Here is a 15,883-nt window from a genome sequence, read left to right as displayed (position 1 = left end):
GGCGGCGGAGGCCAGCCCGCACCCCCGGTCCACGGCCGCCGCGCCCGACCGCACTCCGCGCTTGTCCCTACCTCAGCCGGCAGGAAGGCGTCCGTCTGCAGCGGCCGCGGCGCCGACGACTCCCTCCCGGCCGCCGAATCCCCGCACCCAGCGCAAATCATAATACCGAGCGGGCGGCCGGCCGCGGGGAGGGGGTGGGGCCGAGCTGCGCCTGCGCGGGACGCGCGTCACTGTGACGCAGCGCCGGGGCGGGGCGGGGCGGGGCGGCGGGAAGGGCGGGGCCGGGAGCACCTGCGGGCCCCGGCGTGCGGTCTGCTGGAGGGCGTCCTGACGGCGCCTCCACCGCGGCGAGTCCGGGCTGTGGCCGGCGGTGGGAAGCAGGCGAGGCGCGCCCGAGGAGAGGGGACGGTGAGGGAAGAAGCTCCAGGGACGTGGGACAATGGCCGAGAAAAGTAGCGCGAGCTGTCGGGGGAAATCGGAGGGAAGGGACTGCGTGCGCACCTGACTGCGTCCTGGGGCAGGGGGCCGAGGGCAGCGCGTGCTTTACCCTTTTAAAGGTTCACCGCATTTCCCGCCCAAGTTTAAGCAAGGCGAGAGAAAAAACCAAATATACATTCATGTGTATATATACACTTTTGTGTCGACAGTTTTATTTCTGGGAACCCAATTTGAAGGAATTTTGTTGATTTTATTGCTGTTTAAACAAGAGTAGAGAAGCCCACCATCTGAATGCAGCGTTGGCTAAAGGTCAGCGGGAGACCCTGTCCTGCCCCCATCAGTTAGCTGTCTCCACTGCAGACTGGGTGGAAAGGCAAAAGGTCGTGGAAAATGTGAAGGCACACGAAGTCCGGGATTCAAAACAGCAGACATTAACCATGGCACTAGATGGTTGAGTGACATGGTCACCAGGCCAGGTGGGTCAGAAAGGGAGCTTAGCCAAGGCCAAGGCTGGAGAGGGGCGCGGGGGTGGGGAGGGGTTGGGGGAGGATCTCCTGACTCCTACCCTTGCAGGCTTGTCTTGCAATGGCGATCAGCTCCGAGGTTCCTAAAAAGAGAGAGCCATCAAACCAGATGCCAGGTTTCTCCAATATGCTTTTCACTTTCTGTTTCTCCTTTCTTTCCACCTTTCCAGTAAAAGCCACCTAGTAAAGAAGGACACAAGGAAGAGTGAATCCACTTTCTGTTTCTCCTTTCTTTCCACCTTTCCAATAAAAGACGCCTAGTAAAGAAGGACACAAGAATGAATGAAGGAATACATTTTAAAAAGCTGCTTTGATGTTCCAAATTTGCTTAAAGTGACTGGATGCAGAAGAGAAGTATGTGGCTTTAGCAAGTGTCTCTTTGACCTGCAAATGTCAGAGATGGTTTTTTGTTTTTTGTGTTTTTCAGACTCCACATCAGCACTTTTGCATGTCTGAAGATGATTGAGAAGTAAGAGTGGATTGCTGGGAGGTGCAAATTCTCAGGGTAGTAACGTCAGGTTTTCTATTAAAGGGGGCCTCCTAATGCCCTAGTGTGGGGTGATGGTTCATTGGCTGGGGAAAGCCTCAGGCTCTAGGCCTCTGGATGGGCCTCTGCTCCTTAAGGATGGGTCAAAACCCAATGCTGGGATCACTCTGATTTAAAAAGAACATGAAAGAAAAATCTTACTTTGAAACTGACCTTGTCACTCTAACTGTATGTTAAGCAATAGCTCCTCATCACTTGGCTTGTGGAATTTGGTCCTTTGTTACTAGAAAGTTGGAAAACCATGCACTTTTACCCTCAGGGAGATACACTATTTAGAGAACCCTGTCAGGGGAGGGGGGGACCACCAACACTAATGGTTTCCCAAGAGAATTCCAGTGGTTGATGGCCTCTGCCACCAGGCCTATAGCCCCTGAGATGTAACAGTAACCACAAAACAATGGCCATAATAGATAAGCTCTTGGAAAACAGTATTTATGTTGTTGCTGTGTAGCTCAGGTTTTGAATAAAATCTGTAAGTGTAACAAGGACATAAGAGGAGCAAAACAGTAAATAAAAAAGAACAGAATAATAAATTGATTTGAATAAAGTCAAGGATGCAGTCGATGCTGGCCACATGGCAAATCATTTATTCATCCCCAGTGTTTCTTGGGAAGCTGGAGAGCTGCTGGCAAGAACATGACCCATTTTCAGTTCCACACCGTAAATTTGGTAACGTGATCTGATTGATGCTTAGGCAATATTTAAAAATCTACAAATACAAATTAATATATTATGACTTAACTTTGAATTGAAGCAAATAGGTGTATTGTTAATGAAGAAGCCCCTCCTCCAGTCTGCCCTGGGGCTTTCTCCAACACAGACTGCTTTTTTAATGTTAGGTCTTTTTATGGACCCGTAAGAAGCTTTAATTAGATATACAGCACTCTACAAAACGACGAGATGGAACACGCAGGTTTGCATTACAGTCTCTGTGATTCAGATCTCACACATAACATAATGCCACCAATTTAAGGAAGAAGTTGTTTACTGGAAGGCAACCAGGGAGATGCTATAAATTAGATCAAGATGTGAAAAGCAAGCAGAGTCACGGAAGAATTGCCATTTTCATCTTGGGACATTCCCCGCTACCCCCCTGCAAAAGCAGCGTGTTCTCTTCTCTAGATATTGTTGGTTTTCATAATTGGTAAAAAAATTTAAAATAGATCTGTTTAAAACAACAGATATTGAATACTCATGTACAGTTCAATTTTGAGTTGTGATATTTAAAGATTTTTCTTTTCCATATTTAATTAGTCATTTTGTACATTGATATTTGTGCGTCTCTAAATCCTGGCTTCCTTCCAGTAGGAGCAAAATAATACTCCATTGGAATGGCTTACAGAGTTCCTCAAAGACTTTCCTCACCGCCGCCTTGGCATCAGTTGGCATCTTTAACTCTTTTATCTCAGGTGTCAGTTAAGGCCAATGTGTGGTGTGTAATACATTTTTGATGGTGGCAAACAAAGATTGAAAATGCCAGCCCTTGACTCTGCTTCTTTGCAACCTGTGAACTAGGAGACATGGCAGTCATTGCCTGGCGTTGAATCCCAGCCCCACCACTTAAGGCTGTACGGCTTTGGGCAGGTTGCTTAGCTCTCTGTTTGTTTCCTCCTCCGTAACATGGGGAAGGGTAGTGATAATGATACCTTTCTTACAAAATTGGTAGGAAGCAGTGGTTCTCAAATTGTGTTCCCCTGGACCAGCAGTATCAGTTTGTTCTGGGAACTGAATCAAAATGCAAATTCTCTATTAAAACGGGGCCTGGTACACAGTAAGCGGTATATTAATGAATATTTTTAGATGAGTGCAATATGATCTTGCCAAGCTATACCAAGTTTAATTTAGGCCAGAAGAAGCCTGCCCGTGTCCTCCAGCAAGTGAATCCCTCCTTCATCCCACATCCGAAAACTGTAACATGGCCTGCCAAACCCTTCGTGATGGGGCTCCCACCTTCCTTTCTTGCCACTTCCGTTCTCCACGTATGCCCTATCTCCATCCTCCCCAGTTTTCAAAGGAAACCGCTTTTTCACACCTCCAAGACTTGGCCAGTTCTGTTCCCTCTGCATGGAAGTGTCACCCACCCTTTCTCTCTGCTTTCCGCACTTCGAATCTCATGAATTCCTACTTATGCTTCAAAACCTAATTGCAGTGTCCAGCCTCTTCTGTGGTGTGCCCCAAGCCCCGCCCGGTCAGAGCCAAGGATTCTCTGGGCCCACACCTCTTTGCAAATCCCACATACAGCATCTATCATTGGGTGCTGTAATTGTTTACTTTTCCATTTTCTGTCGTTGGATCTTCAACTCCTAGGAGACGAGGATTTTAGTTCATTCAAATTTCTATGCCTGCCACTCGGCTCTGACATTTCAAGAGGGTAGCCCAAGGGCTCACACCACAGACTTGGGGTATTTTTTTTTTTTACAAAGGTCTTTTAAGAATTTGAATTAATGTGTGAGGCACCTGGGTGGTTCAATCAGTTAAGCGTCTGATTCTTGACTTCAGCTCAGGTCATGATCTCACTGTTTGTGGGATCGAGCCCCACGTTGAGCTATGTGCTGACACAACAGCTGCCCCCCCCAAAAGAATTTGAATTAGTCGTGAACATTTAAACTTGAGAGATTTAATTTTCATGTTTAACCACTTTATTGAGGCCTAATTAGCAGATCATAAAGTTCACTCAGACTACATGGTAAACTCAATGATTTTTAGTGAATTTATAAAGTTGTGCAGCCATCACCTTAACCCACTTTTCAAATGTTCCCATCTCTCCCCGAAAGTCTTCTCACGTGCATATGCAGTCAATCACACTCCAAATTCAAGTCCTCGGCAACCAATAATTTGTCTTGCATCTCTGTAGATTTGCCTTTCTAGAAGTGTTACATAAATGGAATAACACAGTGTTGTAGTTTTTGATGTGTGGCTCCTTTAACTTAGCAAAAGGTTTGTCCCCGTTGTAGTTCATGTAATTGTATCAATTCATTCCTTTTTATTGCTGAATACTATTCCATGATACAGATAAACTATATTTTCTTTATTTCCAAATTTTTGCTATCGTGGATAATGTTATGAATAATTATATAAACTCTACACGGGGACATGTTTTCATTTCTCAGGTATATTGCTGGGTGGAGTTGTTGGGTCATGTCATAACTCTGTACACTTTAAACTGACAAATTATTTTCTAAAGTGACTTACTTTCCTATATTCTCATCAGCAATATATGAGGGTCCTAGTTTCTCCGCATCCTTGGCAACACTTGGCATTATTTGGCTTTTAGGTTACCGCTGTTCCGATAAAAGTGTAGAAGCATCTCACTCTGATTTTAATTTGCATTTCTCCGGTGACTAATGATGTTGATCATCTGTCTGTGTGCTTTTTAGCCATTCATATATCTGCTTTGGTGAAAGATCTATTCAAATACTTTGCCCACTTTTAATTGGGTTGTTTGTCTTCATGAGTTTTCGGAATTTGTTTTTGTATTTCAGATACAAGTCCTTGATTAGATATATGGCTTGCAAGTATTTCCTCCCAGGCTGTGGTTTGTCTTTTCATATTTTTAATGATATCTTTAGAGGTGCCAAAGTTTTGCATTTTGATGAATACCAATTTATCCAGTTTTTCTTTTATGAATCTTGTTTTTGCTGTCATATCCAAGAAATTTTTGCCTAAGCCAAAGTCAAAAGGCTTTTGCCTGTGTTTTTTTTTCAAGTTTATAGTTTTCAATTTGACATTTTAGTCTATTACCCAATTTGAGTTAATTTGTATGCATGATGTAAAGTAAGGATCTATTTTATCAATGTATGTTATCATTGATTTGTTTTTTTGCATGTGGATAGTCAGTTGCCCCTGAACCATTTGTCAGAGTGTCATTTTCTAATTGAATTGCCTTGACACCTTCATTGAAAATCAATTTACCTTCCTATTCATTTCCGTTGATCTGTGTCTGTCTTTACATTATCGTGACGTAGTCTTGACTATTGTTTTTTTTTTTTAAGTTTACTTATTTGTTTTGAGAGAGAGAAAGAGAGAGAGAGAATCTCAGGCAGACTCTGCACTGTTAGCACAGAGACCAACCTGGGACTTGAGCTTACGAACCCCATGAGATCATGACCTGAGCCGAAATCAAGAGTCAGACGCTTAACCGACTGAGCCACCCAGGCACCCCTGTTTTATTGTAAGTTTTGAAAATGGGGCAGAGTAAGTACTCCAACTATATTGTCCTTTTTCAAAATTGTTTTGCTATGGGAAGTATGTTGCACTTTCACGTAAATGTTAGGATCATCTTGTCAATTTCTACCAAAACTATTTATTTATTTACTCTTTAATATGAAATTTATTGTCAAATTAGTTTCCATACAACACCCAGTGCTCATCCCAACAGGTGCCCTCTTCAATGCCCATCACCCACCCTCCCCTCCCTCCCACCCCCCATCAACCCTCAGTTTATTCTCAGTTTTTAGGAGTCTCTTATGGTTTGGCTCTCTCCCTCTCTTTTTTTTCCTTCCCCTCCCCCATGGTCTTCTGTTAAGTTTCTCAGGATCCACATAAGAGTGAAAACGTATGGTATCTGCCTTTCTCTGTATGACTTATTTCACTCAGCATAACACTCTCCAGTTCCATCCACGTTGCTACAAAAGGCCATATTTCATTCTTTCTCATTGCCACGTAGTATTCCACTGTGTATATAAACCACAGTTTCTTTATCCATTCATCAGCGGATGGACATTTGGGGTCTTTCCGTAATTTGGCTATTGTTGAAAGTGCTGCTATAAACATTGGGGTACAAGTGCCCCTATGTATCAGCACTCCTGTATCCCTTGGGTAGATTTGTGGCAGTGCTATTGCTGGGTCATAGGGTAGATCTATTTTTAATTTATTGAGGAACCTTCACACTGTTTTCGAGAGCGGCTGCACCAGTTTGCATTCCCACCAACAGTGCAAGAGGGTTCCCGTTTCTCCACATCCTCACCAGCGTCTATAGTCTCCTGATTTGTTCATTTTAGCCACTCTGACTGGCGTGAGGTGGTATCTGAGTGTGGTTTTGATTTGTATTTTCCTGATGACATATCGGACAAAGAGCTAGTATCCAAAACAATTTTTTTTTTTTGAGGATGGGATTTTTATTGGAGTTGAGTTGTATATATAGATCTATTTTGGGAGAATTGCCATCTTACCAGTAATGAATCTTAACAATTCATGAACATGGTATGTCTTTCCATTTATTTAGATCTTTTAAAATTTCTATCAGCAGTATTTTGTAGTTTTTGGGTCTTACACGCCTTTTGTCACCTTTATTTCTAAATATTTTCCTTCTTAGTGCTATTATGAACTGCATTATTTTATTTATAGGTTTTTCACTATCAATATATAGAAATATTGATTTTTATATCCTGTGGCATTCCCATTTATTAGTTCTAGGTGGTATTTTCAGATACACTAGTATTTTCCAGATATAGGATCATATCATCTGCAAATAAAGACAGTTTTATTTCTTCTTTTCCAATCTGAATGCCTTTAATTTCTTTTTCTTATCTTCTTGACAGCCTATAACTTATAGTATGATATTGAATAGAAGTGATATTGAGTAGTTCTTTGGGATGCCTGGCTGGCTCAGTCAGTGGAGCAAGAGAGTCTTGATCTCGGGGTTGTAAGTTTGAGCCCCATGTTGGGTGTAGACATTACATAAAAACAAAACCTTTAAAAAAAGAAGTGGTGAGAGTAGATATTCTTGCTTTGTTCTCAAAAACACTTTTAGTCTTCCACTACTAAGTATGATATTTGCTATAGGTTTTTTTAGGTGGTTTTTTATCTGTTTGAAGAAGTTCCCTTACATTCAGAGTTTAAGAGGTTCATCATGAATGAGCGTTAGATTTTGTAAAATGCTTTTTCTGCATGTATTGACATGACTGTGTAGGTTTTGTCTATTACATTAATATGACACATTATTTTTATTTTCAGATGCCAAAACAACCTTGTATCCCAAGGTAAGTTCTACGTGGTCATTGTCTCATGCTGCTGGATTTGATTTCCTCGTTTATGTTCATGTGGCATAATGTGATGACTTTGGCCTCAACGAGCTTGGAAGTGGATTCTTTTCCAAAGCCTCTAGTTAGAAGCCTGGTCCAGCTAATGCCTTGATTTGAGCCATGTGACACACTGAGCAAGAGAGCCCTGTTGAGTCTGCCTGGACTTCTGACCTACAAGAAGGTGAGTTAACAAATATGTGTCGATTGAGCTGCTAAATTTGTGATAATTTGTTACGTAGCAGTAGAAAACTAATATACTTTGTCCAGTTTTACTCTGCCATAGCTAGAAGTCCACCCACGTGGCAGACTTAATTTCAAAAACTAAAATCAAGATTTCTGGCCCCTCTTGAAAAATGAGATCTTGCAACTTGAGATTTTAATTTCTCCCATGTCAAACCACCTGCTAGAGCTGAGCAGTGGCTCTCTGCCACCCCCCCCCCCCCCACACACACCCGCCTTGTTAGCCAGGGCCTCGCTTCTCCTTCATCTGCTCTGGTCCTTCACCCCAGGCCTACATCTCTAATTACTGGCCTGGCCATGGGACATCTGAATCTGGAACACCTGATCAGCACATGCCCAACTTGTCGTGAGCACTCAGTAAGTATTTGTTGAATAAATGAACCAAACCACAGACCCAGTGACATGGGGGAATTTTACTAAGAGTGCGTGAATGGACATTTGGGATGAGTGAGGTTGAGGGCAGTATACCCTCAGTGCACTCCCAGAGGAGTTCTGGGTGTGGCGCACAGAGCCTCTCTGTCTAAAGGAGATTCCCTGGAAGTCCCGTTGATTTTCACATGCATCCATTGGCTGTAGTGTGTCATATGACCAGCCCTAGTTCCAAAGGAGGCCGAGAAATGTGGTTTTCAGCGCCTCACGTGCCATCCCCATTCCCACAAGGAAATCAGGTTCTTACAGAAAGGAGAAAGGAACATGGATATTGGGTTAGTGACTGGCAGTTTCAATACCTAGATATTGAAAAGGAACAAAACCAGCACCCCAGAGGCCCTTGTGCCCTTCCCCTCTCAGTGTTTCCCCCAATGGTAGCCACTCGTGACCTCTTGTAGCGTTGCTTACTATAAAATGGAATGAAATGGAGTGTGTTCTTTTGAGTCTGGCTTCGTTTGCTTGCAGCATGAATGTTAAAGAAAAAATAGAACCAGTATCAGAACAACTCAGGTTTTCTAACACAAGACTTATGAGCCTTGAGGAAATCAAGATTGTCAGCGATGAAATTATCCACTTCCATTCCTTGAGTTAGTTATCACTAACTACCCATTTGCCCTTCAGCCATGGACAGTCCAGAAAAATGACCACGAAGAATAGTAACAATGTTCTTTCTCATGGAACGTACCAAAAATATTTTTATTTTTATAATTTTTAAAAACAGTTTTATTCATTGGAGAGAGAGAACGATCACATGAGTGGTGGAGGGGCAGAGGGAGAGAAAGTGAGAGAATCCCAAGCAGTCTCCACACCGTCAGCGCAGAGCCCGGTGCGGGACTTCATCTCACAAACCATGAGATCATGACCCGAGCCGAAACTGAGAGCCGGACGCTTAACCGCTGAGCCACACAGGCGTCCCAGTAAAAGAATCCTTTTTAAACGGCCCGTAAACGTATGGACACAGAATGGATGGCCTAGTGCTGGTGGGAGGAGGGTCTCAGGGGCCCCTGCTAGGCCAGGCTTCAGCCTTCAGTTACTGGATGGTAAGGAGGTCACGGGTAGGTGGGAGAGGAGAGGGGATGGCCCGGCCACGGGACTGGGAGGCTGCAGGCAATGGCTGTGTGTCAGTCTCTGCAGAATAAGCTCAGGGTTTTGGTGTCGGTGGAGTGCTGGCTGCGTGTTAGCTCTGCTCTTTGCTTCACAGTGTGAAGATTGAGTGGCCTCTGTGAAACTAGCCGCAAGGTATTCTGGCACCGTACGGGCCACTGCAGCTCAAATGAGGTGTCTGTCTTCATGAAGGTGAGACCGCTCTGTCCCCTTACAGACGGGAAGAGGAGGGACACTTGGCAGCATAGACCCTGCAGCGGGAGCTGGCATCTCAGCTGAACAGGGCTGAGCTGAGCCGCTAGGGCAGGGCTGTCCAAACAGCTGACACTCCTTTCCTTAGGGCGGTCGTGTAAATAAAGCTCCACTCGTTTCTAGCCCACAATTGTTTTCAGTTGTGCCACTGACTCCAAAACAAGGAATATTAGACATTCTGTAAAAATTAAAAAAAAAAAAAAAGATACGGAACATTGATTCAGGACTCAGGACCGCTCTCCCAGAACTCGTAGCCTCTGTTCACTCCCAGCCCCCACTCCCTTGCTTGCTTGGACCACGGAACCCAGCAAAACTAAGTGCTCACTTTCCTGACCTCCCTTGCAAATAGGGGTGTCCATCCAATCCAGTCTGGCCAGTAAGATCTGAGTAGAATTCAGCTGGGTGGGAGGGGGGGTGGCATGGCAGTTTGGGGAAAGCTTTTGCTTTTCTGATACAAAGGGACAGCTGCAGCTGGCTCTGGTCTTCCCCTTTCTTCCTGCCCCAGTTGGGCATGATGCCTGGAATAGGAGCTGCCATCTTGCAACCAGGAAGGGGAGGCCAAGAGAATCACAGCAGTGCTGGCTCTGGACCTCAGGAGCTGCTGAACAAATGCTAACAGCTGCCTGCTGCAGACTTCGTGTTCTATGAAAAAATAGAAAACTCGTTTGTTCATTATGCTCACTTATAGCTGAAAGCCTTCCTAACCATGAGAACTAGTATACATTCTTGTCATGGACAGGCAAAAAAAAAAAAAAAAAAAAAAAGGTAGTGGGGGTGGGGGGCTAAGGATTTTCCAAGTCTAGTTAATTCATCAGAATTTGTAGAAGCTTGTTCTCAAAAGCACGGGAGGTATCGAGTCCTGCTGGGGTCAGGTCAAAACGACACAGAAGCCGACTAGAGGAGACCTCACTGGCCAAGGAGGGGGACAATTTGAACATTGGAAAACAATGTCTACACGGGATTAAATTGAGTTAAGAGTGGACAAAGGCACTTATCCAAGCACTTACGTTGCCCTTCTGGTATGAACTGTATTTCAGAGCAACCAAAGAGGTAATAAGGAGTTCTTTAGAGAAGAATTCCAGTTACTACAGACAGAAGGAATGATACAGTTAGAAAACCCCCACGCGGGAACACATGATGAAATAAGGAATCCAGGCAGCCACCGTCAGGAAGTATTAGGTGAGAGGTCGACAGGGAACCTTTGGATGGACCGTGCTGATAACACCTGAACCCACTGATCGATTTTTGCATCTCTAAAAGTGGGACAGTCAGACATCATGTACCTCGTGATGTAATACGTCAGAAAGTCCACAGCATCTGTGAATCTAATCCAGCTTTTGCAGTAAATACAAGAACAGGCTGAATGACACGAGGAGGAAACCGTCAGCCAAGTCCAGAAGGTAGGATATTACACTGGACAGTGACTCATTTCTCCCCTTCCTCAAGTAAATGGCATGAAAACAGGGAGGGGAGAAGAACTTACAGAGTAAAAGAGACTTAAGTGTTCTTTCGATCAAATATGATGTGTAGATCTTATTTGGATCCTAGTTTGAATGAGATAACTATAAAAATACTATTGGAGCTTAGGAAAATTTGATATGTTCTGGGTATTACCTCACATGATAATTGCATTCTGGGTTTGTTTGGTTTTTTTTTAATGCTTATTTTTGTGAGAGAGACGGAGACAGAGTGTGAGTGGGGGAGGAGCAGAGAAGGAGACACAGAATCTGAAGCAGGCTCCAGGCTCTGAACTGTCAATACAGGGTCCGACGTGGACTTGAACTAACAAACCGAGAGATCATGACCTGAGCTGAAGTTGGGCGCTTAACCGACTGAGCCACCCAGGTGCCACTGTGGTTGTTTTTAAAGAAGTTATTCTTTGATACAGATACCCCCTGAAATATACAGACAAAAATTGTGTGTATGTGATGGGGGAGGTTATAGAGACAAATCCGGTAGCCTATGAAAGGGTTTGTTGTATTTATTCTCCACTCTTATGTATGGTTGAACATTTTGTATAAAATTTTTAAAAGTGTTACTATTTTAATTTGATTTTCCTGCATTCTAGATGCTAACAGCAACAAAAATGAGAAAGCAATTTAAAAAAAAGAACAATCCTGTCAATGTCCCTAAATTCTGTTTCCTTTCCTTCATGAGGTTATCTTCATTAAAGCCGAAATAAATGCTATCATCGCAAAGCTAGGATATAAAACAATGTCGTGTGGCTACTTGAAAGCATAGGATGTTAGGGGCACTTTAGAGATATTAGTCCTGCCTAGCATGCCTTCAGTGTTCTCACCCATGCGTGGGACACCCAGCTTGCTTCTCCATTCTGTTCCTGCATGTTGCCAGAGCATCTCACACTTTCCATTGACTTGTAATGACTTGTCCAACCTCTTCTACCAGACTCTGAGCCATCCCCTCCTTAAATCTCAATCAAGGGCCAAAAATCAGTGCCAAATGTGCCGTCTCCAATGCTCCCTCAACCCCCAACCTCTCACAACAAATTCATAGTGTCTCTGCCATGACACTCTTGTATCTTCCTAGAAGACATCACTCCAATTTGTTTTAAGCAAGGGAGATGATAAGTAAGTATATTACATAGACAAGATTGCACTATTTTTAAAACTGGTAACAATACATGGAATCGTTAGCACTCACGTTTTCAGAGCTAGTAACTCTTCCTTTATTTCTCCTCTAGCCTCTAATTTGCTGAGTCAAGAAGAGGAAACCAGAAAATATCTTTAATGTTTCTTGAATTTTGATCCCAAAGTCAGGGGCACTGTGGTATACATAGCAATCCACTCCTAACTGATATTAACCTTGGTTTTCTCTGAGCCTCGATGACCACTCTGAGGCAGCCTTTGGTAGGTCATACTCAGGTGCTACACTCGGACCCCCTTCAGGAAAGACCTGTCTTTTTTCTGATACCCCCAAAGTTACCAATCACAGTGATGGAAAGGTAAACTGAATATGCACGTCCTATCCTCATTTCTTACTTCCGTGTCCCTCAGGTCTTAGCTGCAATGTAGGTTATAGCCTCTGGTTTACCTCCTCCCCAGTCTGGGTTGGGTGGCCTCCTTTGTGTTCCCATAACACATCACAGGCCATGTGGCATGACCTTTCCGACACACAGTTACAATAATCTCTTACATTCGCTCTAGATTATAAGCTCCTCCGAGATGGAGACTGGAAGTGTTCACCATTGTATCCCCAGTGTTTGCACGTGGGAGCTACTCAATGACCATCTGTTCAGTAAATATACGAGTAGTCGAATGAGTGGCTTTCAAGACTCGAAAGTTCAGACTTGAGACTCTAAATTTAGGGCATCCTACTTCTTAAGGTGTCAAATACCCTTTGTCCTCAAAGTTTAATTTAAAGGAACGTTGTTAAAAGGGGAGGGACCTAGTCCTCAGAAAGCAATGGAAAGATTGGACGGGAGAAGTGGGGGGGGGGGGCATGTTATGCAGGTGCCCACCACACCTCTCTCTCTTTCTCTTCTCTGTCTCTCTCTCAAGCCACTCCTGGAATGGCCAGCCTGAGGTTTTACTTGTCTTTATACAGTCCTCTGTTCTGCCCCTTTGAGTGGAGGAGGGTTGGGGGCATAGGTGGTGGTAAAAGGAACAGACTGCTGGCAAGAATTGAGCCCTCCTTTAATGACACTTAACACACTCCCTTATAGCGCCCAGGGGCTTGACTCACCAGAGCTGACTAAACTCTGGTCCCCCATCAGCATTGGGGCCCTCCCCAGGGGGGGCCTTTGCCTGGACCTGACACTAATTAGTAGATCTCAGTCTGCAGTGAGGGTGGCTGTGGGTTATTCATGAGAATCCCCCATACTTCCTAAGTAGTAAACTTGCAGTTACTCAAGCTAATGGAGTATTTGGGTGAGTTCAGAGCCAAGAGAAGGGCCAGAAATTATCATAATCCAAACAGAGTGAAGATAGAAGATGGTTTCTTTTATAATCAGTGAGCTGAGTCTAACTCCACACCAAATGAAATCGACCAAAATGACCTACATCAGATTTCAGCGGCTAATCACGGGTGTAAACCAGGGAGGGAAATCATTAGTCTCAACCAGTTGAGGTTTAATGAACATGAAATGCAGTGCCCTGAACGTCTACACACTCAGGACTGAATTGTTCAAATCATTAATATTAACAAAGGTATCTTTGCACAGATTCACCCATCATTAGTTGTGGAGGAAAATACCAGTTTTATTATCATGGTGATCATATATTCAACATCTACAATGGCCTGCCCCAGCTGAAAGACCATTTAGGAAAGGAAAAAGGGTAGGGACTCTTGGGCCTGAGGCCACATTCGGGGCTCAGGGCCAGCTACCCCACCATCCCGAGCATCAGGAACATGCAAATTCTAAAGCTGTGCATTTGTCCTTGAGGAAACTACAGTTCATTGCCGTTAAAGTGTGGTCAAGTAAGGGCCAGTGCATAGTGGAGACATGCCGGATCCTTGGTTTTAGAGACGGGGAAAAAAGAATGTTTCCATAAGCAGATATGCGTATTGCTTTTGACTGATACGGAGTGTTTGTCCTTGCAAGGTTTTGATATCCACTGATCTCTAAATTCCGTAAGGGTAGGAACCTTATGTATTTCGTTGACCACTGTAGCTCTAGCACCCTGCACTGGTACAAAGCACAGACGAAGCTCAATAAATATTTGTCCACTGGATGAACCAATGGGTATACTGTGTCATGCTCATTTAGGGAAAGAAAACTGAGAAGCAGAGAAGGGAACTGATTTATTTGAGTCGGCGGTCACTAGCTCAGCACTTGCCCATATGACTCATTACTGTTAGCTGCTCATAAAACATAGCCAAATGTCTGTCCTGGTGTTCCTGTAATATTTTTCCAAAAGGTAGGAAAATACAGAGACATGAATACATGACAGGTACATGCAGAACTAGGGAGAAGTCTCGTGTCTGAACAGCGGTATCTACAATCCACTTTTCACACAACTATAGACGTGAAGAAAAATCTTAGGAAGAGAAGAAGCAGGGGCCAGAGCACGGGTGTTGGTGTCTTCAACCACGGAATGACAGTCTCCAAGCCCCTTTCTGTTATGCTACGCTACAGCTTTGCTCTCTGGCCCCGGTGTATGTCAGCTAATCTTCTTACGTTGGTAGAGGACACAACAAGGAATTTATGTAGGTCAGGGAATATTTTGAAATTCCAAACAGAAGAGCTGCTAATGAATTTAGTTTAGGGTGTCTTGCCACCAGAAAAATGATAGACCTTTCCAAACACCTTTGGCTGTTTGCTCATCAAGAAAAGCCACACGTTTTTCTCTCTGTAAAAAGTGTCAAAGAGAAAAAACAGGCAGACTGCAATTGTGCTCCTGAAGGCCCGAGGCCTGGGGCTGTTGTTAAATTCAGTGTCTATCACGACAGCCCCAGAGAACTATAAGAAAGCTCCCCTCTGAAGGCACGTGAGGTCAGCGTCTTGTTCCCAGTCACGGAGATGACTCAGAGCGTAGAGTGAAATGCCCAGCCTGTGGGACAAAAGCAAAGTTTGCCCAGGTTTCTTTTGTTTGTAACAGTGCTGATGATGACTTCCCCCCAAATTTCCGTCTCTGCCGCAGCAACTCGGAGGGAGTCTTTCACCAGCATCCAGATGAAGATCTGAATTTTACTTGTACCCACTATAGCATCACCCGCATTGCGCGTCCTATCGGCTTTTCCGTGTGGGTCATTTCCTAATGAACTCCTGAGATGAGTCAACTTTGAATATGCCTTTGAAGAAGCCTCAGTCCAGGTATGTGCGTTTAGGTCCCGTGGGTCCCTTGCTTACCCAGAATCTGAACAGCCACCGCCAAGGGAGTGCAGAGGACACTGGCTTTGAACCTTGCAAGGACTGCTTCACTACCTTCCAGGCTTGGTGAGGGCTTCGGTCTGGCATTGGTATTCTGGGAGTACCTGCCTCAAAGGACCAGCGATTTGAGGATGAAATAAGGGAGCCCGTTAAGAGTGCAGAGGAGGTTCAGTCCGGGCCAGCTGTACTAGTCCTGGGAAGTAAGTGCAAGCATCTTTAGATGCCATAACAGAATGTTCAACTCCAGACTTCGTGTGAAATCAACCCCAAAACAAAGAGACTGAACTTGAAAGTGCAAAGCCCTTGAGCCCTCCTTTAATGACACTTAACACACTCCCTTATAGCGCCCAGGGGCTTGGGTAAGAGCATTTAAAATTTAAAATGCTCAATCAGTTGAGCGGCCGACTTCAGCTCAGGTTATAATCTTGGAGTTGGTGGGTCCGTATCGGGCTGTGTGTTGACCCAGAGCCTGGAGCCTGCTTCAGAATCTGCGTCT

General features: G+C 44.3%; 1 protein-coding gene and 1 long non-coding RNA gene across 3 annotated transcripts in view; one reads left to right on the top strand and one right to left on the bottom strand.

Moving 5' to 3' along the window:
* SNRK (SNF related kinase) overlaps positions 1–231 on the bottom strand; it is a 59,351-nt gene extending 59,120 nt beyond the window's left edge. For both annotated transcript variants that reach the window (XM_027040512.2, XM_053221786.1), the window contains exon 1: positions 72–231. The gene's annotated coding sequence lies outside the window, so the exon portion shown is untranslated. The remainder of the gene's footprint in view (positions 1–71) is intronic.
* On the top strand, positions 205–15,132 carry LOC128315351 (uncharacterized). The gene is made up of 5 exons (XR_008298111.1): positions 205–914; positions 1,390–1,431; positions 5,502–5,703; positions 7,465–9,497; positions 10,017–15,132. It is a non-coding gene; the product is annotated as an uncharacterized LOC128315351 (long non-coding RNA).
* Positions 15,133–15,883: the final 751 nt, after the last annotated feature.

Source organism: Acinonyx jubatus, chromosome C2 (genome assembly GCF_027475565.1).
Source record: "Acinonyx jubatus isolate Ajub_Pintada_27869175 chromosome C2, VMU_Ajub_asm_v1.0, whole genome shotgun sequence".
NCBI lineage: Eukaryota > Metazoa > Chordata > Mammalia > Carnivora > Felidae > Acinonyx > Acinonyx jubatus.
Note: the sequence above shows the minus strand (reverse complement) of the source record. Positions and strands in the feature narration are given on the sequence as shown.